The 26,914-nt window shown below is 36.4% G+C and overlaps 1 protein-coding gene across 2 annotated transcripts in view; it reads right to left on the bottom strand.

The window, feature by feature from the left end:
• Positions 1-26,914, bottom strand: part of VPS13B (vacuolar protein sorting 13 homolog B) — a 1,028,583-nt gene that overhangs the window by 713,241 nt on the left and 288,428 nt on the right. The gene's annotated exons all lie outside the window — the stretch shown is intronic.

Genomic DNA, 26,914 nt, shown 5'->3' with positions numbered 1-26,914 from the left:
CCCTTTGACCCAGCAGTACCACTTCTAGATCTGTATTCCAAAGAGATCATAAAAATTGGAAAAGGACCCACATGTATAGAAATATTTATAGTAGTTCTTTTTGTGGAGGCAAAGAATAGGAAATTGAGGGGATGCCCATCAATTGGGGAATGGCTGAACAAGTTGTGGCATATAAATGTAATGGAATACTATTGTGCTATAAGAAATGATGAACAGGGCAGAAGAAAATTTAGAACTCAAAATCTTATGGAAGTAAAAATAAATAAATTATTGTTAATAAATAAATAAATTAATAGCTTACATTTTATAAATGTTTTGCAGAATTCTCAAAGTTGTAATTTATGTAGTTACCTTTTCACTTTTTTTTTTCCAAAGTCAATGAGGGTCTCCTGCCATCTCAAAAAGCCATCTTTTGACCCTTACTCCTTTCACGCATTTTAAAATTTACCTTTCTCATTTAGCATTTCCAACTAAACCACTTGCAGACACTTCATTAACTTCTATATAACTTTACTAGTCCGGCTTCTGCATATATGTGTATATATATATGAATGTATATATACTTACACAGTTTTACATAAGTGAATACACATACATACAGTATATTCATTATTGAGCTACCCACAGATTACACATTTAAGCTCAGGTACTACATTCCCCTTCTATAAAATCTCTATGCACAACTAGCCACATGCTAAACTGTTAGCTGATAAAGGTGGTGATGATGATGAATTATAATCTTTAATACTGACATATTTTCAAAGTTTTAACTATCATTTGTTAACCTACACAAGAGCCCTTAAGAGGGAGGCCATCACTGTCGCTTCAACTTAAAAGATTAAGAAGCAATTATGGGAAGATCAAGTGATTTACTAAAGGGAAACTCAAGTAGAACATCCACAGTGAGTATTAAAGTTAAAAGTGCATGCCTTAGTCATATCTTCAGTCTGAATAGGACATTTCCCCCATGCATGACAAAACTCTCATCCTTGTTATGAGGTTGGATTATATGTATTTTATAGAAAAATCACTGAGAAATCTATTCTGGATAAGACATTTGGAAGACAGTAAATGGTAAATAAATGCAAGTAGTGAAACTTATCTGAAATGTTTCAAAAAAATAAATTTCAGGGTCTATTTATGAAATAAATGAACTAAGACTATAGAAGAAACAGAGATAACCCCATAAACCAAGGATACACATAAAATGACTCATGTATGAGGAGCAGAAAGGCATAATGAGGCCCTTAAAGCAAAGAGGCATGTTTTATATTTACTTATTTAATAACAATATATTAATCTCCAGATGAATGCTTAATATTTGGGATTCTCTATTTATTTCTAAAGATATAGTTTTTCAGACAACACACTCTAAAGGATGTTTGACAGACTCATGCAAGGTATATTTTTAAAAAGCAACTCAATTTTAACTTTTTATTTTACATATTTTAAAATAAAATTTAAAAGTAGTCTTACAAATTAAAAACTTTGAGGTTTAAGAAGTTAGGCAATAATCATTAAAGTAATGGTTGAGTAATTAAATTGATCACATCTCCCTTAAGACCAAAAACCTAGTAGCTGACAACATAGTTCAACATTTTCCAGCTGCTTCAGAGTAAAGCCTTTAGACATTTGGATGTATGTATGCATCTTATTTTCCCAGGATTTCAAAGTCCACATGCAGGCTGCTGTTCAGCTTTATAAATGAGTAATTCAAGTAGGGCATGACTGCTTCTTGTATTAACCTGATAAAGATGTTTCACTCCATATGCATCAACAGTTGTGTTAAGTCATCCCTTTTACAGGCTGAGTGAAGCTTTTGTTATGCTTTGTTAACAAGCAAACTTTTAAAAAGCATTATTAACTTTAGTACTTATTTTTTTCTAAGGATAAAAATAAAATTATGATTAATAATTAACTCCAAACAGATGAATTAAATATATTTTAATAACTCAAATATTTTAATTTATGTTAAAATTAGTACTGAAGACTGGAAGCAGTATCTTTCATATTCTATAGTTATTTCATCCATTGAAAATATTTTGTAATGAATTTCCATATTTTTAAATTAAGATGTTTTTCTTAATGATGAATAAATGTTACAATAACATGTAATTTTTGTGACAGATGTTTCCTCCAGAAGCCTGGGCATACTTTAGGTTGATTTCTGGCTTCTCACTATCCTTATCCATATTAGCTTCAAACTTCCTACATGACCCTACCCCACATATGGTTACCAACTTCCCTTTTAAACACCAATCTCATGAGGCGTAAAGCATGAACATGTCAATTTAAAGAACAACAGATTCTATAAGTAGAATAAAAGCTCTTCAGAGCTGGGACAGATAGTATTTTTGTCTTTATTTCTCTAGCAACTAGAGAGGCAGCATGGTGTAGCAGATGATCAATGCCTAGAAGACTTCATTTCAAATTCTGCTCCTGTGACCCTAAGCAAGTCACCAAACCTCTCTGTGTTCTACACAATGAGATAAGACTATAAATTGCAGGAAAAGTGCTTGGTAGAGGAATTGGTAGAAGGAATACTCAGTAAGAATTTTAAAATATCTTCTAAGTATTCTAATTTCCAGAAGGTAAGAAAGGGAATAGAAGGAAGATAGACCTTAAATCCATTCATAAATTCAGTATTTCTTTAAAAACTATTTTTAAAAGTACCTTTTTATCGTTAGCTTTTGTTTTTACATCACTTCCATTTCTCACTGTAGTCCTTAGTCCACTCTTGTCTAGAGATCCAATCCTCATAATAAAAAGATTTTCAAAAGAGTAACAAAGAAAAGTTTTACAAAATTAACCAACATATTTTCGAAAATTTTTATAATACGCAACATTCCTACTTTCTCAAAGAAGTAGGGTACAGTGTCTTCTGCATTTATTTTAGGGGATCAAGCTTGCTCATTATGAATACAAAGCATTCAGTTTTGATTTCTATAAGCACTTCTGGAACACTCAGTATGTCAGTAGTAATACTGAAGAATATAAGACACTTCTTTACCTTTATTACATTCTACCTGGTATTATAATTACTTGTATACAAGTTATGTTGTATACAACATAGGACTGGAAGTATCTTGAGGACAAGAACTGTCTTTTATCTTCTTTGTACTTCCAATACCTAGCACAGGGATGGGGAACCTACAGCCTCCAGGCCACATGTGACCCTCTAGGTCCTCTAGTGTGGCCCTTTGACTGAATCCAAACTTCACAGAACAAATCCCCTTAATAAAAGGATTTGTTCTGTAAAACTTGGACTCAGTCAAAGGTCGCACCCAAGGACCAAGAAGGCCACATGTGTCCTCAAAGCTGCAGGCTCCCCACTCCTGGCCTAGCATAATGCCACGAACACAGTATGCACTTTCAAAAAGCTTACAGAATTGAATAAAAATCTGATTCCACCTTTGCCCTCTAGAAGCTTACACTCTGAACTAGGAAGAGAGGGAAAGGAAAAGAATGAAGGAGCATGGGAGGGAAGGAAGGAAGGAAAGATGGAAAGAAGGAAGGAAGGAAGGAAATCATTTATTGGTGCTTACCATGTGCCAGGTATTATATAAACATGAAATATTTAAATTATAAATTTAAATTATAAATCATAATACAAGAAAGCAAACTAAAGCCACTAGAGTGGCAAAAAGAATAATTACATGCAATAAGGAAGAAAAAGCCCACTAATTATTATTGTTGCTTATTAGTGGTTTTTGTAAATAATAATAGGTAGCAATTACATAGATAACTTTGAGTTTTTCAAAGCATTCTACAAGTATTATTTCATTTGATCCATATAACTCTCCTATGACATAGACATTATTATTATTATCTTATTTTTATCCTTATTTTACATATGAACTGAGGCTGAGAAAGGTTAAATGACTTATGCCCTGTCATCCAACTGCTGTTTGTCCCTCATGCTCAAGAGAACCAAAATCACACTGCTATGTTGTGGTCAAGGTACAGTGTGTCAGACCATGGATGATTTATATCAATACAAGCTCAGAAGATTCTACCACAGGTTGGGCAGAAATAGTGCATGTGAACATCTGGAGTGGAGACATCTCTAAATTTGTACATATCTCATGTTTCTTTTGAGCTACTACAATTCTGCTTTGCTCACAGAGAACAGCGCCTTCTTTGATTTGGGCACACCATTCTGGACAATCCCCTGCCAGTGTCTCCCATGTCTCACAACTGATTCCAAAGTTCTTCAGGGAGACCTTGAGAGTGTCCTTGTATCTCTTTATCTGACCTCCATGCGATCACCTGCCTTGTCTGAGTTTTCTGTAAAATAGTCTTTTAGGCAAATCTATATCTGGCATTCAAACGACGTGGCCAGCCCATCAGGGTTGTGCTCTTTGCAGTAGAATTTGACTGCTTGGCAATTCAGATAGTGACAGAACCTCAGTGTCTCGTACCATATCTTACAGGCGATCTTCAGAATCTTCCTAAGACAATTTAAATGAAAGCGATTCAGCTTCCTGGCATGGTGCAGGTTAGACTGTCCAGGTGTCACAGGCATACAACAATGAGGTCAGCACAATGACTCTGTAGACTTCCAATTTGGTAGTCATCTCATACCTCCCACACTTCCCTCTGAGCTTTCCAAACACTGAGCTAGTTATGGCAATGCATGTGTCAACATCATCATCTAGATGTACATCCCTGAAAGTATACTGCCAAGGTAAATGAATTTATTCACAGCATTCAAAACTTCTCCATTTGCTATAATCATACATGGATAAGACAGGATCTAAACTCAGATCCAGCACTTTAATCACCAGGCCAGCTAGTCACCTAAGATTTAGTGGTCTAAGAAGTTGGTACAGATCTTCAAATTGAGGATTTTCATATATATATATATATATATATATATATATATATATATAATGGAGTTCTTTACTACCTCTTCCATGAATGGAAAATCAATAATTGACTAATAATATATTTTTATTCTGCCCTATAACCAAAATATATCAGCTCTTTCATTGTTGTTTTTGTCGTTGTTTAATCATTCAGTCTTGTCATACTCTGTGACCCCATGGACCAACTGTTCATGGGGTTTTCTTGGCAAAGATAATGGAGTGGTTTGTCATTTCCTTCTTTAGTTTTAGGCAGGGACTAAGTGACTTGTCTAGGCTCACACAGCTAATATCTGAGGTCAAATTTGAAAGAAGCTAGCCTCCGAACTTGGACTACAGGCCATTCACCTACAGTTGGCAGCAAATAGTAGGTACCAACCAATATCTCCCCACTGTCCCCTGAATGCAGCCTGTGCTCGGTTCCAGTCAATCTCTTTGGGACCCCCTCAAGGCCGGGACAGCTCTACTACTCCCCTTGCCAGCAGGAAGCAGTTTCAGAAGCCAAGACCTTAGTCCCTTACGCCAAACAAATTTGGATCACATTTGTTTGAGGGGGAATGATGGTGATGGGATCTGGATCCCAAAAAGGAAAAACCCGGAACTTTCCCACTTGGCCAAATCTCTGGAGTACACTGAGGTTATAATTCAATCAACTGGCGTTTCACTGTAGCTAAACCCAATCTCCCAATTCTGTTTGGTTACCTCCCAATTGCCCCTGGCCACTTCCACCCTTAATCCTATCTAGACTCCATTCTCCCTTGGCCACATGGTCCAGGTCCCTGGCTTTCTGTTCACTCCAGTTTACTGGTCACTCCAATCCAGATCCTCCTAAAACCCCTCCTCCCATCACCCCAAACTACTTGGCCACTCTTAGATCCCTCCCATGGTCTTTCTGTATATAAGGACCATCTTGTCTCCATTAAGGTGCTCAGATTCCTAAAATCTGGCCTGATTGCATTAGCAATACAAATGCTCAGTTAGATTCCTTAAGAGTCTGGTTAGTATGACCAATGTTCTGATAAACCTTGTCTCTGGCTGGAATGAATGAATGAATGAATGAATGAATGAATGAATGAATGAATGAACAAATAGGCTCTCATCCATAAAGCTAAAGATAGCACTAACTGCATAGAAGCTTCCTTCACCTACTACCAGCTGCAGTTACATTTGTAGTGGCTGGTCCAGACCTCCAGACCTAAGATTTCATAGGTTTAGGAAATTCCCAGTGTGAAGATGGTTATTCCACTGATACAGATCAACAAGTCTGTAACCTACAGGACCAGAGCATCACAGATTTAAAGATAAAAGGGACCTTTTAGATCATGTTCTTTAACCCCATCATTTTATAGTTGAGGAAACTGAGACCCAAATTAGTGAAGTACTTAGCATAGTGCCTGGCACTTACTAAATGCTGACTGATTCATTGGCTGAAGTAACATATACAAGTTTACACAGGTATTAAGTAGTAAAGTCAGGGTTTGAATTCAGGTCCTTTGACGACATATTCAACACTTTCCATTGCATCATAATCCCTCATGATTTTGCTTGAGGAACTAAGAAATTAGGTCACTTGTCCAGTGTAACATAATTACTACGTGCAAGAGACAGAGCTTGAACCAATGATACATTTCTACAAATGTGCTTGTTGTACTCTAACTTTAAAAAGAGAAATAGAAATAAGGGCAGTTTTAAACGTTTTACTACCTGACTTATAACTTACTCGAGGATTGCTTCCAGTCCCTGTCCTCTTTAATCCATTCCTACACAGCTGCCAAATAATCATTCTAAAACACAGACTGGACCGTGTTACTTTCCTGCTCAAAAACCTTCCATAGCTACCCACTGCCTCTAGGATAAAAAAGAAACGTTTAACGTGGCAACTAAAGCCTTCCACCACCTGTCTTAAAACTATCTTTCCAGTATTATTTCACATTATTCTGCTTTGTATACAATAACTTCTGGCCAAAATGAACTACCAACTTTTTGTACTAACTAGTCATTTCATCTCCCATGCCTGAAGTGGCAGATAACAGACATTGGATAAGTGCTTTCTGACTGACCTAACTGGAATTCACTCCCTTCTCACTTTCACTTCTCAGAATCTTTCTTCAAGAATCAATTCAGATGTCACCTTCTCCACAACAAGTCTCAGTTCTCCCAGTTTTTAAAATACTACCTCCTCAAATAACGTTGCACTTACTTATTTGTATACATGCTGTTAACTCTCAGTAGAATTTAAGTTCTTTGAAGGCAGGTCCTGCCAAACTAGAAGGGATTCATCATGGACTGTGTGTACATTGTCCAAGAAACAGCCTAACCAAGTTTAGAGAGTCTTATCACTGTTGAAGTCTCAAGGTTTGGGGTGCTGGGACCCCAAAATCACAACACACAGGTCCTGCCCGAAAAAATTTGACTCAAGCCTTCTTTCAGCCAAAGACAAGGTTTATTAAAGATCTTAAGGAGTCTGAACATTAGTGAGCTATTGGTTAGATTATAAGAATCTGAGCATGTGGCTAGATTTTAAGAATCTAAGCACCTTAATGGAGACAAGATGGACCTTATATACAGAAAGACTGTGGGAGGGATCTAGGAGTGGCCAAGTAGTTTGGGGTGACTGGAGGAGAGGTCTAAGGAGGATCTGGATGGGAATGGCCAGTAAGCTGGGGTGAACAGAACTCCTGGGACCTGGACCACATGGCCAAGGGAGAATGGAGCCTAGCTAGGATTAAGGGTGGGAAATGGCTGGAGGCTATAGGGAGGTAAAATAATGGAGGGGAAATTGGGTATTGCCACAATGAAAGACCAGTTGATGGGATTATAGCCTCAAGCTAATGCCAGAGATTTGGCCACGTGGGAAAGTCCAGAGTTTTTCTTTTTTAGGGTATAGCTCCCATCCTCAGCATCACCAGAAGGGTGGTCACTCACATAGGGATGAATTTCCAGAGGTGCAAGGTAATCAGAAGGTACAGCAACTGATGAAGATTATCTACTAAGGCATGGGGTAGGGGTGCAGTGATTTTGATAATGTTGTGGGGAAGAATACCCATACCAATGAAAGCAATGATATTTTGAAGCATTAATACAATTAGCTACACTATACTGAATAAAACATTTCAGTGAACTACATTTCAAAGACATAACAGACAATACTTTGTCACACTAATGAACTCAAACTCAGTTCTGATGTTACTGCTCGTTTTTTAAAGAAATAGAGAGGGGGAGAGCAATCATAATTGAGATATTCTATAAAAAAGTCAAGGAAGAGAGAGACAATAACTCCTCTTAATTCACATTGGATTTTCGCCTCAAAGTACAAATATGTACAACACCAGTAGATGTGTGATTTTTTTTCAGAAGCATGCTGCTACAAATTATTTGTGAATACATTTCCAAAAGGTACACAGAAATGTATCTCATAAAAAGAAAGAACTGCATGAATACAACTTGATAATGAGGCATGAGTGAGGACAGCTGAATTCTAGTCTTAACTTTGCCACTAAGTAGTTGGATAATATTGGGCAAGTTAATCAGCTGTAAAATGCAACAGTTGAAAGAGATGATTTCAAAGCTAATTATCAACTCTACAATTCTAGAATTACCAATTATACTATATGGTAGCTTTTTAACTGAATGTTACAGACACTAGCCATCTTACAGACATCCCCTACTTAAGAAAAGGTGGTTGGTTGTATTTTTCCCTTTCCAATTTCTTTCATTGGTGGATCACACTGTGATTAACTTAAGCAACAACTTTATACACACCCTCAGGGACTATGTGCCACCCAAACTTCAATTATAGGATTAATACCAAATTAGTTCATTGCCATAGATATCCATCCTCCTCGACAGCCTACTTCTTTCAAATTCTTCTCTTGCCCTCAAGAAAAATCCCTAACCCTCTCTCTGACTGAAAGCAAAAAATAAAATAAAATAAAATGGTCCATATTATGACAAATAAGAAGAATGATGCTAGTGATATATTTGAATCAAAGAAAAGGAAAGTATAAATGTTGAATAAATTAGAGATAAAGAACCAACTTCAAAAGCCTAATAAAACCTTCAGTTCTCTTCATACTCTCCACAGAAGCCTCCAACTACCTTCTCCATCCTAATCCAACAGCATCCAAGAATCCAAAATTCCTATTCAATTTTATTCTTCTGTTTACTATTATTGGAACAAAAGTTATTTTATACTTTTCCTTGCTAATTTATAATATTTTAGCTACACTGTGAGTTAGATTTCTGTAGTCTGGTTGAAGACTCTAACCACCATTTATAACTGGTTCTATGGAAACAACAGAGGAACAAACAACCAATTTACAAATTAACTTTGCAATGCAACCTATTTGTAAGTTAGAGAATGCCAGTTTTCTAACACCCCAGAGAGCTGAATACTAACAACAGAGAACTTTAACTGCACTCTCCAAAGAACATTTGAATTAAAATTGTTTAAAACAAAAGGGGGAGAAGGAATTTAATCAAAGGTTTCAAGTAGAGTTCATCACTGGAAATAAAACTGTTTAGAGAAGAATGCAAATTATCCCATTTTTAAAACCCTCTGGTATGCTATCCAGATGCACACTAAGATCCCAGATCATCTTTTTAAAAGGCCTTGTAGACTCCCTGGCTTCAGAAGCCACATGTGCACTCCCAATTTCAATTTGGTTCGCATGGTCAAGGCCATGTCAGAAACAGCAGAATAACAATTCTTACTTTTTAAGCAAAATAATAACTTCATATAGCCTCTCTGAAAACAACTTTTAAAAGACAGATTAAACAATATATTTCATAAATTATGTGAGTGTAGACCCTCTCAGGACTCTAAGCAGCTTACCACAATATTTCAGAATGGACATTTTAAAACTGATTAAATCTACTTAGAATATAGATGAAGATGGATACCTGGAACATTTTTCAAAAAGATTCATTAAGGTTTGATAAGAAGAGAGAGTTGAACACATTAGTTAGAAAAATAACAGAAATGAGAGAGTATGTTTGGGGGAGAGGGGAGAACTCATCAAGTTACTAAGTCTCAGCTTTTTATTTATGTAGCAAAACAAAGAAAATTTAATCTGGAAGATTACACATATTGGCAAGGCACAAGGCTGACCAATCCTGGAGAAAACAAAGGTTGGTGTGATCTAAAAAGTCAAATTAAAGTGAAGGACTGAAGCAATTCTATAATGCAATATTTTAGTCCAGAAACAGTGAAGCCAAAACTCTGTACTGACCATTTAAGGACACTGCTACCACAATTGTGCCCTCTGCTGGTGACCATATTTCCCTTTTCCCACTGGTCTGCACCTTGGCATCTGGACTTCCTAAAAAGATAGGTCACCTTCACACCAGCTAAGGTAGCAGCTACCTTTTTCAGAAAATCTTAACAAAAACTATTAATGGTAAGGTTGACTTCAGAGTCAGCTTCTTATAGTGGCAAAAGCAAGTAAGTAGAAATCAGGATGCCCATTAAATACGTAGGGTTTTATTTGTGACTAGACAAAGCGCACCTTTTTTTTCTGATTATGTTTCCTCAAACATACAAATGAAAGGGTTTAACTCTATGATTTCTAACATATCATCTACCTGTACAGTTTTATGTCTGATTTTGAGGCTCAAAGTCTTTGGAAGATCCTAAAGGCAGTTGACAATTCAACAGTTAGCAGGCAGACAATAAAGACAAGGCACAACAGAGGAAACACATGTTCAGACATAAAGAGCTTAAGGAACGACTGGAAGGGATGACTGACTGCAGAAAGGACAGGGAGGACTTGAGTGGACTTACAAGCTAGTGTTTGGTTGTTTAGGGATGAGACCTACGATTAATGGTAGAGGAAGTTCCTCTACCAAGGTAGATCAGTGTCCATTCTACAACATAGTCTTAAATAGGTGCTTGAGGCACTGAAGGTTAAGTGACTTGCCTCATCAACAGTCAGTATGAGTCAGGGGCCAAACCTGAAACCAGATATGTATGACTCCTCCTAGTCAGGTTCCCTATCCTCTATGCCACAGTATCCCCTCCCCCAAAAAAAGCTGAGAAATGTAACAAAACTACAAATTTTTTTTTCAATATTTAAATCTGGTAAATTAAACTGACTACTGTATCAGCTCAGATTCACTCTAGTTGTGGGCACTTGGCTTTTAGTGGAAAGTACCTACTAAACAAATCAGCTTCTACCTAGAAAATTCCTTCAACTGTTGTTCCTTCACTCAAAATCTTAGAGTATGTTTTAATAGGTTCAATTAGAGATGAAAAATTTATCAAATGGCCTCCTTCAAACTGGACAGTATGATGCCATTAGACACAGTTGGAGAAGAGAGTGGAGGGGACAAAAGGAGAGGAAAGGGAAGGAGAGGGGAGGGGACCGATTAAGATTAGACTGAAAGCAAAGTGGACCCCTATAAATTCAAACTGCTTTTAATAATTCAGCACTCTAGCCAAAAATATCTCCCTCTCTTGAGCCAGGTCAAAATCATAGCTATAGAGGTTGAAAACCTGGAAACTATTATACTACTATAATAATCTGGCCTCACAAACAACTCATAAGGAGGTTGGGAATAATAGCAAAAATAACTCACTTAGAGGCATTTAAATTGTCCCAAAATGTAAAAGAAATTAAGATCATAATGATAAAATTGCCCTTAAATGTAATTATCTACTTGAAGAAGTTAGAAAATCTTTCCTAAATCTTGTTTTGTTGTGTTTTTGTTTGTTTATTTGGCTGGTTGGGTTTTTTTTTGGGGGGGGAGTTATTGTTCTGTATCAGAATCTCAAAGGTGCCTTTTATTGTACTATATTACTGAATCATCAGAAACAGCTTCAAGAACCTTGACACTGTGTTGTGCACGAGGGCCCTACCCTACAAGCCATAAAACCAAGTCCTGTCAGTTAAAAGGTTGGAACTCTGCTTTCAGTTCACTGCCAAAGCTCTTCAGGTCTGGGACTCTTTCCAGAGAGACAATGAAGTCACTTCCTCTTGCCTGCCTAGTCCTGATTCTTAGTTCCTTCCTTTGCTACTTACTAGAGAAGGATTAACCTTTAAAAGGTAAGCTTGACCCTGGAGCTGTAGCCCACCATATACCCCTATGTTCATAGCTGCCCACCCACACTGTTTCCCATGTTAGGCACCAGATTAGAGTATGGCTAGAAAGTCAGCTGAAAGGCTCAGGAAAAACCCCAAAAGATATGTAGGTAGAAGGGTCTATGCAAGCAAGTACTTAATTTAATGGAAGTTCTACACCAAGATAACCGTAAATAGAGATTACCAACTTCTAGTTAAAGAAGTAAGGGAGGAAAAACATGGAACGGAAATACGGGAGCTAAGCTAGATGATCAGAAAATGGAGATTTCCTGTTCGCAAAGAAATTAAGCTAGTCTACCAGTCATGTTTAATTGTGAAATACTAGCATATATGAAATTACAAATATAAATGACAATAGGCAGATGGACAGGATGTTAATAATAATTGTCTATTCTTAAAGTGATGATGATGATGATGAAGATGATGATGATGATGATAGCTACCATTCACATAGTGCTTTAAGGTTTGCAAAGCGCTTTACAAGTACTGTCTCATTTTATCTTCACAACAACCCTGGGTTGTTGGTAGTGATATTATTATCTTCGTTTTACAAATGAGGAAATTAAAGCAGGTTAAATGACTTGACCAGGTCACACAGCTAGTACATGTCTAAGTATCAATTTGAACTCAGATCTTCCTGACTCTGGGCCCAGTACTCTAGCCACTGTTTCACCTAGCTGCCTCTACACAGAATTTTTTAAAAATTATGTATATATTTATTATTAACATTCTTTTTTTAAAAAAATTGCTGAGTTTCAAATTCTCTCCCTCTCTCTCATTCCTCCCCTACCCATTGAGAAGGCAGGCAATATGATAACAATTATACATTCACATGGAAATTTAAAATTATATTTCTTTAAAATATGTAGTTTTAATCATTACATTTGAAATTTGCAATAAAATAAACATTTTGGGATACTAAAAGTTATTTTATACTAGCAAAATTTTGTTCTATCAAATATTCAAAACAAATGTCATTAGTTGTTAATATGGTTTGAAGTTTTTATGGTAATGTTGTTAAATGAGACTATTTGTTAAGAGGTTTTCTTTTTTTTTTAAAGATATTCTATGGATTATAATGAGACTTAGATTTTTTCAAGTCACTATTTTAATTAACAAAAATATAGTATAGGCAGGTTTCTTCTTGTTTACAGATCAGATGCTCCTATTACATCATGTAACATTTAAGATCTATTTTAACTTTCAACAGTAATAGATTCTTTTAACACACATAAAATCCTGACTCTTCCATATAAATAAGAATTTTGAAAATATAAACATATTCAAGAAAAGTAAACAGTTTAAAGATAATATCCTTAAAAAGTTAAAATAAAAGGAATTCTAACAATGGCCCTTTTGAAAAAAGAAATAAAATACTTAAAGAATTCAAAGACATTCAAATAAATATAAAAGTAATTTTGATTTTATTTCAAATGTTCTTTAGAGAAAATGGCAAAATACATAAAAAGATCCTATAAGTAATTATTTTTCCAAAGCATTAATATTTCTCAATCAGTTCAGTCCAACTCAGAAGAAAATCATGTTTTTTTCAAGAAAAATGTCATTTTTAAATATATGGGAGAGCAACCGTATCCTATGATAGGGAAGATGAATTTTGTAAAGATATAAAAGTATATTTGTTAAACCTACAAATGGCATGAAGCTGTTGTTTCTAAAAGGATTTTCCATATTTGTAGAATATGGAAAAAAAGTTTTTGATACTCATTATAACCTGGCAATATTTTATTCTATTATACAAAAACCTGTATCTGCATTCTATTCACACACAAAAAGTGCAATCTGAAAATATTGTAGGTTTGTTTCTTTTTACTCAGTGAATTTTCTGTATTTCTTTGTGCATTTACTTTGTATCTATCTATTATTTCTCTAAGACACAAAGAAAGAATAAAGTTGATTTTAAAAGTAATTAGCAGGCTAACAATATTCTACGCTCAAATGCAGTTTTCAAAAGACTGTCCTGGCAACTATCATAATCCTTTTGAAATTGTTCATATTAAGATTAAAGATCACTTTGTTCCTATATTCCCACAACTAGCTGGTATGGTAAAGAGATCAGTACCCTACTTTTATACGTAACATCTTTAACATTTGCTCTCCTTTCTGTGCATGTGATTAAATGTAACATTTTGAAATCCCAAAGTTCTGAGAAAAACATAAATTCTTGTCTCACAGCTGCTGTTTGACTCTGGAAACACATGCATTTTCTTTTCAAGCATCTACCATCAAAACTCCCAAAGGACTTGCACTGGAGAACACCTGCATCTCTTCATTTAGTTCCAATAACAGAGCCTAAACTCCCAAATTACAAAAATAGACGCTCTGTTCAGCTGTAGTTACATTTTGCCCCTAATTCCCGTGAACAAAAATGCTAGGAGCATGAAATCATTCAGGCAAGCTCTGTCATCGAGAGGATAAGATTTTTTGCACCAGAAGCCCAGTGGGAACATGATAGAAAACTGGCAACAATTACAGATAAAGTACATAGTGAAGTCCTCAGGGAGGAGAGAGGAAATGTAATAAGATAGATGGGTATAATTTTTACACATTTATGCCCAAGCCACAAATGTGAATTGTCTTTAATTGCTACAATACATAAGCATTCTTACTCATATATCCTGTCCAAAATACTAAAAACATACTTCAAGGCAATTCACTTAATTCTCCATTGAGAAGCCAATTTCTTCAGAACATAAAGGACATTCCAAATAAATTAAAATGCAGAACATAAAATTCTGTTTCCACCTTTAAACAACTTTAATACTTCATTATAATCCAAACAATAAAAGCAGAGCAGTGAAATAAATGTTATCAAAGGGGAAAAAAATCCCAAGAACGGTCTTTAATTTTTAGAAGACTGAAATTTGTAAACTTGGATCTTTTTTGATCAATAGCACTTAATTAACAAAATTACCTTTATCTGATGATGAACATTTCATGCCACTGTTAGGCTCATAATGTATGGACTTGAAATTTTATGGTGGGCGGGGGAGGGGGGGTGTAAAACCTAGTCTTTTTTCAAAGAGAATTGTCTGAAGTGTTGCTATATTTACACTGGAACTTCTAAAAACTATTAATTTTCATTATCATGCCATTTTAAGAGAAATCCAATTTGCAGAGTATTTAAATTAAATAAAAGGCTTACAGGCTATTTTCTAATCCAAGATGACCACTGGGCACTGTTAAAAATAGTTAGGAAATGTCATTTTATCTAGCTTTACATTTAAAATGTGAAAAGAAAGCATTCAATTTTCATCAGCAATTTTAAAACTATTTAAGTGAGCAGCACTTTGTTGTTTTACAGCTAGTAACACCCAAAAAATTAGACAAAAAATTTTACATACATAGATTTTACTTAAATTCTAGGAATTTTCCCACTTGTCAATCTTTTCTTAGGAATTTACCATGGAAGAAATTTACCATGCTGAAACTATCAAAATTCTTGAGCAAATGCTTTAGAAAAAAACAACTTAGCTAATCATTAACTCCTACAAAATTTGGCATTTACATTTCTCAATCAGCTTGGTCCAACTCAGAAGAAAAAAAATGTTTTTTTCAAGAAAGATGTCATTTTCAAATATATGGGAGAGCAACCGCGTCCTATGACAGGGAAGATGAATTTTGTGAAGATATAAAAGGCATATTTATTAAACCTACAAATAGCATGAAGTTGTTGTTTCTAAAAGGATAGATTAAAAAATGATTCAAAATCATCTCAAAAAGCTAAGCCAAAACCAGTAAGTTAAAATTTAATGAGGGTATAAATGCAAAGTCCAGCATTTAGGTTCAAAAAATCAATTATACAAGTAGAGTATGCAGGACATATGATTTGACAGCTGTTTGTATGAAAAATAAGGGGGCGGCTAGGTGGCACAGTAGATAGAGTACCAGCCCTGAAGTCAGGAGGACCCGAGTTCAAATGTGGCCTCAGACACATAACACTCACTAGCTCTGTGACCCTGGGCAAGTCACTTAATCCCATTGCCTAGCCAAAAAAAGAATGATACACAGAGACCTTCTTTTAATATCTAGTGGGTCCTCTCATTCATGTATATGACTGATTCCTCTCCTATGCCAGTGATACATGACATATATGACCTCTTTTATGCCACTGCTCAAGAGCAAGTCATCACCAATAAGAAGTAAGAACCTACTCGGACTCACTATATACCTTTCCAATGCTATCTAACTTATTTTAATCCTGTTCAGATAACAATATTCAGCTGAACTGAAAGCTGAATGAATACAAATATATAGAGTAAATCATAAGAAGCAATAGCCCCACTGTACTTGGCACTAGTTAGACCACATGAGGAGTACAACATTCAATTCTGGATGCCACTCGAAGACAGGCATTTGCCAAGAGAGGGAGAGACAGACGGATGGTGATAGAGACAGAGAATGGCAGAAGACTGTCAAAACCAGGTAATATAAAGTAATTCAAAGATGGATTTAGTATAGAGAAGAGATAGAAGATGGAAGGAAAATATGATAACTGTTTCCTAAAAGCTATAATATAAAGGTAGAAATAGAATTGTGCTGTGGTGCTTTTTAAGAGTAAACTAAAACAAATGGGTGGAAATAGTACAATATAAGTTCCTTATTTAAAAAAAAATAAAAAGAAACAAACATTTTAGTCTAATTATAATGATTGGGCCTTATGGCCCTGTGGACCAGGGATCCCCTGTTTCACACAACAGGGGTTAGTTTTCCTTAAAAGGCAATGAAGCTATCCCTAAGATTTGATTGGCTCCTGTCTTCCTTGACAGCTTCATGGTCACCACAGGTCATAAAAAGTTCTACCCATCTACGTGGAGCCATGGATTTCATGGTACATTTCTGAAGACCATGTAAAGCCCCAGAACCTGCCCTGCTGACCTAACACATTTCCATAAGGAGATGAGGCAGGGCTATATCCAGAAAATCTAAGTGTCACAGTATCCTTCTTGCATATTCTTTCTGTGTAACCTCCTTCTGTTAAGCACTCAATGATATGAGAGTGGCTCATTTCTTTCTACCAGAGAACCTGAGCGGGTTGCTGGTATTAAGCCAGCCCTTTACAACCTGCCTCCCTTTTTTTTGCTAGGGTATATAACATTTCACATATTGTCAAACTCAGGAGATATATCAGATAGTTTTGGTGAACCAGGTTTTTTTTCCCCTTCTTTCTTTATTCTTTGTTATAAAGATGTAACTACTTTTTAAAAAAATAATGTAAAGTCCTTGAAGAAATGGATGGTTCTGATTTAAATCTTTAAATTCCTATAGCCTAGAATAGTGCTGTGCATATAGTAGCTGCTTAATAAGTGTTCACCAAACTGAAAAGAAACTTCAGAAAGGCAGGTATCAGTTCAACATAAGAAGGAAAATGTTAATAGCTATCTATGCATGTCCTATAAACATATTGTATAGAAAGGAAAACAACCATAAAAGTCAATAGCTTTTCCCCCAGTCACTTATTTGAAAATATTATAAGATCACAGACTTGGACCTTGCAGGCCAAGTCCAAGCCCTTAATTTTGGAGATAAGGTAAGATAATTTGGGAGAAGTTAAGTGACTTGCCCAGGATCACACAACTACTAAGTGTCTAAAGCAAGATTTAAATTCCAGTCTCTGCAGCTCTAAGGTCAGCACTCTCCCCACTTTGCCACGTTGCTACCTCAAACAGCAACTGGAATCCTGGAAGTTTCCATTCCAAATAATAAGCAGGCATAGCCCTGCACAATTTCCAAGACAGATGAGATGAGGTTTGTTCAGCGTGATATATCTATATACATAATGCATAAGACTTTTTCCAAGGTCTTTCATAAAGTCCAAGACTTCATTCATGCCTTTGGTATCTTTCCATCTTTCAGACACCAAACCCTCAACACCCATATAATTCTGCTACCTCCAGCATGGATCTCCTCTATATACAGTAGAATGTAGCTGCATTTTGTATCTGATTGAGTAAAGCACACTGCAACGACAAAGGTTTTTTCTAGTAAGGGTGTGTGTGTGTGTGTGTGTGTGTGTGTGTGTGTGTACATCAAAATCATTCAAGATTATCTCCAAATATATAACACAAATAACCCTTTTTAATGACTCTTAAAACCTAAATATTAGGTTAAACAACAAAAAAAAATGTTGTTCATCAAAGATGAACATCAAAGACTGTGACTGACAAGAGCAAGCAGAGAATCCAAATTGAAGAGGGATTTCCTGTGTATAGTGAGGTCCTCCAAATGCTCCTGTTTGTGTGTATAGGGTTGCTGGTTTGATCAAGACCTAGAACACTGCAGAGCCTGCAGGAGATGTCTGTAACCACTGTATTATCCATAACAAAAGAGTTTGGCTTGATCATGCACACAGGAACTATGAAGTGGATAAATATCTATTGCCCACTTCCTAAAGAAACCTATACAGCTTGTCCATCAATATGTAAATCTGGGACAAAGAGTACAAATAAGTGAGCTGGGCCCAGAATTATATGGGAGAAGAAGGAGGAGAATGGACTGATTACTTCTAGGAAATTGCAAAACATCTTTAATGATGAGTTTCTCCCTGAAACAAAGGCCCATCATTTTAATACCAGCCTTCCACCTATGTTACATCACAGGGAAACATAGAACCTAAAAGTCTCCAAAGAATGTAAAATGAGTATCACACAGATGACAAAAAGGGTTGTACAACTGGTGTGAGTAGGCAGCACCATGTGACCAATGACGAACATAAAAAAAGAAGCAAAAATGTCAACAAGAAAACGTATGACCATAGGAGATGATGGGGTGGATATGTAGTGAGGGTCGGGAATGACAAGTGAACAATCCAAAAGCTTAACTGGCATCCTTGCAAAATCAAGAAAAAATAAGGAAGGCTTCCAGCACACTGAAGACCTCCTGTGTAAACTTATGGGAGGATATAGACTGGAAAGCTTATGCATCACTGAAATGAACATCAAATTAATTCAATCACAGATCTTTTTGAATGTAGCTGTCCCACAATGGCACTGTAGCTTCTGGCCTAGCTGGAAGTTTGAACTAGATGACCTATCCCTAGGGTTCCTTTAAATTCCAAGAATTATAACACTCCAAGATTACAAATAACTTAAAAAAAAAAATGATGCATTAAGATTTTGGTAAGCCACCTACTGAGTTTCTCTTTCTCAAGCCCCCTCCTCCTTCAGTCCATCTTTCACAAAGCTGACAAAGTGATCTTCCTGAAGCTCAAGTCTAATTGTATCATCACCCTGCTCCAGTGGCTCCCTACTGCCCAAAGAAAACACACACACTTTTTAATTTATATATTTGATATTAAATATTATATAATATTTACATACGATAGATACGTGTATATACATATATGTCCATATATATGTATGTGTGTGGGGCAGTCTGTACATACATACACACACACACACACACACACACACACCACACACACACGACATCTAAATCTCTCCATAACCCCTTTGGCCTTGATAGTCTTTTTACACATTACTTCCTGATTTACAATCTGCAATCTTGTCATACTGTTCTACTCTCTATTCCATAACACAAGATATTCCATCTCTTGTTCCCCATTCATTTGCACTAAGCTGTTCCCCACCCCTGGAATGCATTCCCTCCTCCTCTCTGCCTCTTGGAATCTAGGATTACTTTCAAGACACAGTTCAAGCACCACCTTCTACATGAAAATTTTTCTAATTGTCAGTTTCTAATACAGTCAGTAAGGATTTATTAACTGTCCACTATATGCCAAGTATAGCACTGGGGATAAAAAGAAAGACAAAAGACAGTCCCTGCCCTTAAGGTACACACAATCTAATGGGAGAGACAAAATACAAAAAGCTATGCCCAAACAAGCTATAAAAAGGATAAACAGGAAATAGGTTAATTACTCTGCCCCAAATTACCTTTTTAATTATTCTGCATGCATTTTACATTTGTATGGATACTCACATATTTTCATGTTGTCCCTTCAAATAGAATTAAAGCTCTTTCAGGGCTTAGTATAGTGCCCAGTATGTGCACTTCATAAATGCTTGTTGATTGATTAAAATGATATAAAGTATCAAAAAGTAGATGCAGTGGTAAAATGATGAAAATCTATTAATAGATAGCCCATATACTCTTGTCCGTTTTTACCTTCTCAAGATTTCTCTCCTCTCTAGGTTTTTGTCACACCACTCTGACCTGGTTTTCCTCCTTTTTGTGTGACCGCTCCTTCTCAGTCTCTTTCTGGAATCTTCATACTGGTCAGGCCTGCTAAACACGGATGTCTTCTAAGGTTCTGTCCTTGGCTATCTTTTCTCCTCTTATACTATCTCATTTAATGATCTCATTAGCACCCATAGATTCAATTTTCATCTCTATGCAGATAATTAACAGATTTGGGGAAGGGGGCCAAACTGCTGCTCTGAGCTCTAGTCTTGAATCTCCAACTAACTACTGGATACATGAACTGGATGACCCATAGACATCTTAAATTTAACATGTCCAAAATTTAACATATCTTTCCTCTGAAGCTCTCCTTTCTCACTACCTTCCCTATTATAGCCAAGAGTGCCAACATCTTCGTAACAGCCCAATCTTGAAACCTAGGTGTCATACTTGACTCCTCACTCTTATTTACTTCCACTAGACAATTAGTTGCCCAATTCTGTTGCTTCTACCTTCACAATATGCTCACATACATCCCCTCCTCTCTTATGACAGTTGCTACCCAAGAGCAGGTCCTTACCACCTCACACCTAGTCTACTCTAGTAGCCTTCTGATTGTTCTCCCTGCCTCAAGTCTTTCTCTATTCCAGTTAAACTTTCAGTTGCCAAAGTAATCTTCTTAAAATACAATCTCTCCCTGTACTCAATACATTATAGTTGTTTCTATTACCTCCAGGACAAAATATAAAATTATCTGGTTGCTTTTTATACCTCTTTGCAACCTGGCTCCTTCCTAGCTACCTTTACAGTCTTCTTATACTTTATTCGCCTCCACGTACTTTTTGACTTAGCAACACTAGTCTTCTTGCTGTTCGTCACTCATAACACTCCTTCTCCTGATTCTGCTCCTTTTCACTAGTTATCTCCCCATCCCTGAAATGATCTCCCTCTTCTTCTCTAACTCCTGGCTTCCCTGACTTCCTTTAAGAATCATCTCAGAGGGGCAGAGCCAAGATGGCAGAGTAAAAGCAGTGACTTCCTCGAGCTCTCCCCCAAACCCCTCCAAATACCTGTAAAAAATGGCTCTAAACAAATTCTAAAGCAGCAGAACCCACAAAAAGACAGAGTGAAACAAATTTCCTGCCCAAAACAACCTGGATGGTTGATCTGAAAGGTATATCGCATCAGGTAGGGAAGGAATGCAGTTCAGCATGGACGCCCGTGTTCCTGTAATATTTTTCTTCAAGGGAAAAAATGGATATTCAGTGAAATAGAGGACTTTTAAGCATTCTTGATGAAAAGGCCAAAGCTGAACAGAAAATCTGACTTTCAAATACAAGATTCAAGAGAAGCATGAGGAGGTACAGGAAAGAGAAACCATAAGGGACTTACTAAGGTTGGATCGTTTACATTCCTGCATGGAAAGATGATAATTGTAACTCATGAGACCTTTGTCAGTATTAGGGTAGTTGGAGGGGTAAAAAATTATATGTATGGATAGATGGATAGATAGATAGATAGACAGACAGACAGACAGACAGGTAGACAGAGGACACAGAGTGAACTGAAGATGAAGGGGTGATACCTGGAGAAGAAAATTAAGAGGATTACACTGGGAGAAGAAGAAAGGGAGAGGGAGAAGGGGGCAAATTATCCCACATAAAGCAGACAAGAAAAGGCTTTTACAATGCAGGGGAAATGGGGAAAGGTGAGAGGGAGTGAGTGAATCTTATTCTCATCGGATTTGGCTTAAGGAGGGAATAACATACACTCAATTGGGTATGGAAATCTATCTTACCCTATTTACAAGAGAGCAGGGGGATGACAGATGTGAGGACAGATTAGGGAAGGGGGTAATCAGAAGCACACACTTCTAAGGAAAGAGGGTCAAAACAGAGAATAGAATAAATGGCGGGCATGATAGGATTAAGGGAAATATACTTAGTTTTTCACAACATGACTACTATGGAAGTGTTTTGCATGACTACACATGTATAACCTGTATGGAGTTACCTGTCTTCTCAATGAGGGTGGGTGGAAAGGGAGGAAGGGAGAAAATTTGGAACCCAAAGTTTTAAAAACAAATGTTAAAAAATTAATTTTCACATGCAACTTGGAAATAAGATACACAGGCAATGAGGTATAGAAATCTATCCTACCCTACAGGAAAACTGAAGAGGAAGGGGAGAAGAGAAGGATGGGGGGAGACAGAAGGGAGGGCAGATTAGGGGAAGGGGTATTCAGAATGCATGCCATCTTGGGGTGGGGAGAGGGACGAGATGGGAAGAAAATTTGGAATTCAAAATCTTGTGGAAGTGAATGTTGAAAACTAAAAATAAATAAATTAATAAACGGGGGGGGGGAGAATCCTTGCCTGCTGGGCAGGTGAAGAATCATCTCAAATCTCACATACAGTAAAAAACACAAAACAAAACAAAACAAAAAAAAACCAACACCTTTTTTCCACCCTCTCCCCCATACAATACTGCTAGCTTCTTTCCTCTGAGATTATCTTCAGATTACACTGCTAGCTTCTTTCCTCTGATATTATCTTCAGATAAACTAACACTACCATCACCACTCTACACATACAACCACTTTTAGTGGCTTTCCATTATATCTACAGTAAAACACAAACTGCTGTTACGTCTTAAAATACATTCACAATCTAGCTCCAACCTATCCTTCCAGCCTCACTGGAATTCTGTAATCTAGCTAGAATGGCTTTCTCTATGCTTCTCAAACCTGATGCTCCATCTCTCTTCTCCCTGCCTATGACTGGCTGTCTCATGTGCCTGAAATACACTCTCTTCACTGTATTTCACTGTGTCCCACTCTTACTTTAAGATATTGTTCAAGCACCAACTTCTTTTTTTTTTCCTGTCGGGTCCCAAATATTTTATTAACCTTTTTTCTTTTTTTTTTAAATTTTATTTATTTTGATTTATCAGTAATCACTTTCATATGCTTTTGTGTTTAAAATTTTTCTCCCCCTTCCTCCCCATCATCCTCTCCAAGATGGTGCACAATCTGATATAGGCTATACATTTACATTCCTATTAAACATATTTTCACATTAGTGATATTGTAAGTAAAAATTAAAACCAATAGGTGGAACCATCAGAAAGAGGAAACAAACCTCAACAAAAGAGGGAAAAAAATAGCAATTCAACTTCCATAGTTCTTTCTTTGGATGTGGATAGCATTTTCCATCACGAGGCCTTTGGAGATGTCTTAGATCCTTGTAGTGCCGGGAAGGGTTAAGTTTATCAATATTAGTCACTGCACACTGTGGCTGTTATTGTCTACAACTTATACTCTTGGTTCTGCTCACTTCACTCAGCATCAGACCATACAGGTCTTTCCAGGTTTTTCTGAATTCAGCCTGTTCATCATCTCTTACAGCACAATAGTATTCCATTGCATTCATATACCACAACTTGTTCATCCATTCCCCAATTGATGGGCATCCTCTCAATTTCCAGTTCTTTGCCACCACAAAAAGAGCTGCTATGAATATTTTTGTACATGTGGGTCCTTTTCCCATTTGTATGATCTCTTTGGGATATATAGCCCTAGAAGTGCTATTGCTGGATCAAAGGGTATGCACATTTTTATAGCCCATAGCTCCAAATTGTTCTCCAAAATGGCTGAATCATTTCACAACTCCACCAACAATGCATTAGTGTTCCAATTTTCCCACATCTTCACCAACATTTATTATTTTCCTGTTTTGTCATGTTGGCCAATCTGATAAGTGTGATGTGGTACCTCAGAGTTGTTTTGATTTGCATTTCTCTAATCAATAATTATTTAGAGCATTTTTTCATTTGACTATAGATGGTTTTAATTTCTTCATCTGAGAACTGTCTGTTCATATCCTTTGACCATTTATCAATTGAAGAATGGCTTGTATTCTTATAAATTTGACTTAATTCTCTATATATTTTAGAAATGAGGCCCTCATCAGAGAGACTGGTTGTACAAATTCCCAATTTTCTACCTTCCTTCTAATCTTAGTTGTATTGGCTTTGTTTGAAGCACCATCTTCTACAGAAAGGCTTTCTTAGTTCCTCTAAATGCCAATGTTCTCCTTCCCAAAAAACCTAATTTTTAACCACTTTATATATACCTACATTTATTTAATTTGCATTTGTGTTTTTTATATTTGTTATGTGTTCTCATTCCTCTGGTCCCTCTTATTAGAAGGGATTATTTCATTCTTAAACTTGTTCCCCAATACTGTGCCTATCACACAGCAAGTGGTTAATATTTGTTGACTGACTTGAGATTCACAGCCTCAAGCAAATTAAAGGAAGTATATTACATGTTGGATATGGCCCTTGTATAGAATTTACAGGAACACAGGCATCAGCTTTACACTAGATAAACAGGTAAGGGTAAGATCTATATCATGAGAAGGCAATACCCAAACCTCTGTTATTACACATTCATTACATTACTGGAGGGCATATCTAATCAATCTTACTACTACAATGACCACACCACCACTGTTGTTTCAATTGTATGCTGCATTTTTTTTCTTTCTAACTGTATCTAGTTTTGGGAAAGGTTAACTCTACTAAGCTAAAGGTACAAAAGAAAATTTTAACTCTGTGTTTTTATTAGGGTTCTTTCAAAGTAGGCTGATAGCTTGATTACTTGAGTGAAAGGACATCATGGGTAAAAAATAATCTAGCAATACAAGTCTTTATATACTACTGCTCTGAGTTGAACCAGACTCAGGCATATCCCCTGATGGTTTGAGTGATATAAGAATAAAACAAAATATTTATAGGTCAAGTAACAGTTTTTTAAAAGAGACATTTACTTCCTAATAGCAGGAGAATAGTCAATAACAACTAATTTCTGGCTGTCCTCTATCCCTAGAATGTTCTCCCTCTTCATCTTTGGCTTCTCTGGTTTCCTTTTAGTTCCAACTAAAATCCTATCTTCTATAGAAGGCCTTCCCCAACCCCTCTTAATTCTAATGCCTTCACTTTGTTAATAATTTCTTATTTATCCTACATATAGATAGTTTGTACATTTTTGTCTGCTTATTATCTCCATTAGACTACGAGCTCCTCAAGTCCAGGGACTGTCATTTTCCTCTTTTTGTATCCCCAGCACTTAGCAAAGTGTCTGACACATAGTAAGCACTTAATCAACACTGATTAACTTGCTGACAGATGATGTGGATATACATTAAGGACAACTAGTTTTGATCCAGTTGAGAGAAGCTCCCTCACAAGTTGCCCATTGTTTTCCACCATCTAAGATGAGAGAGCTCCTGCGGTTTGTTGCAACCAAGAAGTAATGTTCAAAGCCTAACTCCTTAGTCCCTTAAGCCAATCAAGTCCCCGTGACAGGCTCAATACTTTTTAAGAAACATACATTATTACTGATATCTTTCACTTTTTAACAGCAAAAAAATTTTCCCATTATCCCTCTCCCTTCCAGAAAGCCATCCACATAACAAACAAAATTTTCAAAGAAAAAATAAAAACTCAATAGTTCTCAATACTTTTTAAAGGAAAAACTAGCCTAACTTAGAAGGGAACAAGGCTTAGGATATTACTGCGACCATAACTATGTAGAAGCCCCTGACTTTCACAGTACAAAGAGGATAATACTCAACTGACATATTTCTTTAACCAGAATATCCTTTTTCCCAACATCAGCTGTGGTATTTAATACCTTGGGCTGTGAAATGTTTTGCATTTATATCTGAATATAAGGAAATATAAAATACTTCCAGAATCATAATAACTGCTTATAGATATGCAAAGTCTTAAGACTTATAAAACTCCTTACATACATTCTTCTTACTAATTCTAATAATAGCCCTATGAGGGCTACTACAAGGAGTAGTATCCTCATTTCATAAATAAGCAAACTGAGGTTTTCAAAGAGATTTTGTAAATCACTGAAATTTATTTCTAAGTGTCAGGTCCAGGAATTGAGAGAAAAATTCTGCAGTCTATTAAGTTTTCTTACCACATTAGCACAATATTAACATTTTGTCAAGACCAGACAGAGGATGTGCTGGAATATAATTTTCACCCTAATACCTTAATATTTAATCAACTAGATAGGAAAATCAGTCAGTCAATAAACAACTATTAAATGCTTACTAAATTACAATAAGCATTTATTAAATGCTTATTAAATTAACAAGTATTTATTAAATTAAGTGTCAGGCACTGTGCTAAGCACAAGGATGCAAAGAAAGGCAAAAACAATCTCCCTGACACCAAGAATAATTGGGTAAATAATTAGGTATATCCAATCTATATACAGTATAGATGATGGAGGGTAATCTCCATAGCAGGGAACAGGAAAGGTCTCCTTCAGAAGGTCTGGTCAAGTCAAGTGAATAAGCATTTATTAAGCACTATGTGCCAAGAACTGTGTTAAGTGCTAGGGATACAAAGAAAGGCAAAAACAGGCCTGTGTACATACAAGATATATAAGCACAAATAAATGCAATAAGTATAAATAAATGGTATTTAAACTGAGTCTTGAAGGAAGCTAGGGAAACTGTGGTAGAGGCGAGGAATAAGAGGATTCTAGACATTGAAACTGCCAATTAAAAGGCACAGAGAGTGAAGGTGAAGTGTCTTGTCTGAGGAACAGCAAATAGGGCATTATAACTGGAGTGAATAGAGGGAAATGTTAAGACAGGAAAGGTAGGAACAAATCAGGTAATGAAGAACTTTAAACGCCAAACAGAAGTCACTGAGTGTCTTGCTTAAGTCTCAGTGACAGGTCATAGGCTGGATACTCGTTCTCCTGTCTCAAAGCCCAGGG

This window comes from Phascolarctos cinereus, unplaced genomic scaffold, assembly GCF_003287225.1.
Source record: "Phascolarctos cinereus isolate Bilbo 61053 unplaced genomic scaffold, phaCin_HiC Scaffold_4;HRSCAF=312, whole genome shotgun sequence".
Lineage (NCBI taxonomy): Eukaryota > Metazoa > Chordata > Mammalia > Diprotodontia > Phascolarctidae > Phascolarctos > Phascolarctos cinereus.
Note: the sequence above shows the minus strand (reverse complement) of the source record. Positions and strands in the feature narration are given on the sequence as shown.